The sequence below is a fragment of the Phyllostomus hastatus genome, unplaced genomic scaffold (genome assembly GCF_019186645.2).
Source record: "Phyllostomus hastatus isolate PE091 unplaced genomic scaffold, TTU_PhHast_1.1 phas_contig_38, whole genome shotgun sequence".
Lineage (NCBI taxonomy): Eukaryota > Metazoa > Chordata > Mammalia > Chiroptera > Phyllostomidae > Phyllostomus > Phyllostomus hastatus.
In genome coordinates, this window is record NW_025333869.1 from 3,321,660 (window position 1) to 3,324,707 (window position 3,048).

The following is a 3,048-nucleotide window of genomic DNA, read 5'->3' on the forward strand; positions in this document are numbered from 1 at the left end:
ATTTGATTGTTGGTTTCATCCATTCTACTGTTGTTTCTTTGTAAATTGTTCTTTGTTTCAATTATTGTATCCTTCATTTCTGACTAGATTTTTTTATGCTGTTAAGGTCCACACTAAGTTCCTTGAGCATCTTTATAACTGGTGATTTGAACTCTATCTGATAGAATGCTTATCTCCATTTTGTTTAGCTCTTTTTTCTGTAGCTTTGATCTGTTCTTTCATTTGGGCCATGTTTCTTTATCTTCTCATTTTTGCACCCTCCCTGTGTTTGTTTCTGTGTATTAGGTAGAGCTGCTTTGACTCTGTGTCTTGGTAGTATGGTCTCATGCAGTAGGTGTCCTGTAGGGTCCAGTGGCACAGCCTCCCCTATCACCTAAGCTCAGTATTCCAGGTGTACCCATCTTGTGGACTGAGTACATCTTCCTCTTGTAGTTGAGGTTCTTTGCTGTTGGGAGGTCATTGGGAGGGACTTATCCAGGCCAGTCGGCTGTAAGGATTGGCTGCAACTACTTACCACCAACCTCCACCCTCTGTGGAGGATCAGCTGTGTACAAACTGGGTAGTGGTACGCCAATGTGGTCTATAGCTGTCCAGGGGGTGTGCTGGCCCTGGGGTTTCCCTTGTGGTTCAGGTCAGGATCAGCCCCCACCTGTGTTTTGCCCTGGGGCCACCCTGCCCAAGTTATAAAGCAATCTAAGATGGCTTAAAAGATTTCCAGGTTAAGCCAAGCTGTGAATCTAGGCTGCTAGTTAGGGGCCTGGGATTCACTGAGGCCCACTGAGGCCAGCTGTTGCTTGTTTGAGAGGATTTAGAAAGTTGTAAAGCTTGAGCCAAGCTTATTCATTCATATGGAAAAGCAGCTGTGGTGGGCTGCTAGGTTGGGTAGGATGGAGCCTCAGGGGATCTCCAAGGCAGGTCAAACAGTGTTAGCCAGGTTGATGGAATCTTAGATATGGCACTAGTCTGCCAGATCTCTAGGGGGAGGGCCCAGAAAAGGGACAATGGCCTCTGCTCACCTTGATGCCAGGCATGTCAGCCTCCCCCTGCATGCCACTGGTGCTCCTCAAGCTGCTACCCTGGCACTGGAGCCCAGAGAGAGTGAGTCTTTGTAGGTGAATCTGTATGTGGGTTCTTTAAGAGGAGCTGCTTGGGGCTCCAGAAGTTTCTTCCACTGACTCAATCCCCATTGGTTTTTGCAGCCAGAAGTTGTGGGGACTTACCTTCCTGGCCCTGGAACCCTGGGTTGGGGTCCAGGTGTGGGCCTGGGAGTCCTCGCTCCTGAGCTATCCCTCCTGAATTTTTTATCCACCTCATGTAGATGTGGGACCAGCCTGTTTTGCCAACTGTGCCCCTCATACCGATCTGGATGGATGTGGTTTCGTTATTTCCATAGTTGTTAGACTTCCATTCAGCTCCATTCTTGTCAATTCTGAGCAATGATGGTTCTATGTATTTTAGTTGTAATTTTTTTTGTGGTTGTGTGAAGAGGTGAGCCATGTCTGGGTAGGCCACCGTCTTGACTGGAAGTCCTCCGGCAATAGCCTACATCATCTGGCATTCCCAGGCAGTCTCCCATTCAAGTACTAACTAGGCCCTACCCTGCTTAGCTTCTGAGAGCAGATGAAATCAGATATGTTCAGGGTGGTATGGCCGTAGACAAAGATACGCTCTTTAGAGTTGGATTTGTACATGCATTTAGGTCAAGGGGCTGCCCAGTGACTCATAACATTTGGGGTCAATGTCCTGAAATTTCCCCCCCCCCACCCCACTCTTTTATTTTTCTGATACTTTCCAGTTCCCTGGTGCACTCCTTTTTAGCCCTCTAGCCAAGAAACAACATCCTTACCAAGACTATGCCAATCCACACCCAGGGTCAAGGCAGTAAAAGAACAGAGAGTAAGAAAACAGTGGCTTAAAAAAACAAAACAAAACACCCTACTTGGATCATAGCTCTATCAGAAAAGAGGTACCTGTGGGCTGCAGGGACCTAAGGCATGGAAAAATGGAGTGAAGGAAAAGGTCAAAGCATGAAGGGTGGGAGCTGGGAGAACAATTTCTTACAATGTTTCAGAGTTTGGAGACTTTTCTGCTTCCCAGCCTGAATTGAAAGGCTTTCCCGGGCTCTCTGTTTCCACTGATGTCCATCTCTATGGACATCAGGTTAAGGTTGCCTGAGGGTAGTCTGAGATAATGGGGAAGTGAAATGGTAAAACTCCCACTAGCTCCATTTTATTTCAGAATATCTTCTCCTTTCCCAATTCTGCTGCTGTTTGATTTTAAAACACCTCAAGTAGCTTCTCCATGAGTTCTTTCTAGGTTTTATAGTTGCATTTTGTGGGAGACAGAGTTAAATGTGCTTATTCATTTTCCCCTAAATTGAAATCCCCCCCAGCCTTTTCTTAAATTTCTACAAGTGAGATCCTGAGGCCATTTTTTAAAGGGTTTTTTATTTTGAAATAATTTAGATTCACAGGAAGTTTGACCAAAATAAAGTACAGGGCAAGCTTTCCTCAATGCTAACATCTGGCATAGATATAATAATATACCAAAATCAGGAAATCAACCTTGGGACAATCTACAGAATTTAAATTTCCTGAGGATACATGTACTCATTTGTGTGAATGTGTATATTGCTCTGTGCAGTATTATCATTGCATAGTTTTCTGTACCTACCACCACAGTCAGGATACAAAGCTACCATAACCACAAAGCTTTCTTAGACTACCACTTTATAGCCACACATTCCTCACCACAGCCCTAACCTCTAGCAACTAGTAAGTCTGTTTTCCATCTTTGTAAATTGTGTTACTTCACAACTTTATAGAGGAAGAATCATGTAGTTTGTATCCTTTTGAAATTGGCTTATTTCACTCTCAGTCATTTCCTTGAGTTTATCCAAGTTGTTGCATGTATCAATAGTGTCTTTTTAAATACTGGACAGTGTTCTATAATATAAATGTACCACAGCTTGTTTAACTGTTTACCACAGGAGGACATTTGAGTAATTTCCCATTTTGGGGCATTATAAATAAAGTTGCTGTGAATATT

General features: G+C 43.9%; 1 pseudogene; it reads right to left on the bottom strand.

The window, feature by feature from the left end:
* Positions 1-1,539: 1,539 nt before the first annotated feature.
* On the bottom strand, positions 1,540-1,658 carry LOC123821195 (annotated as a pseudogene).
* Positions 1,659-3,048: the final 1,390 nt, after the last annotated feature.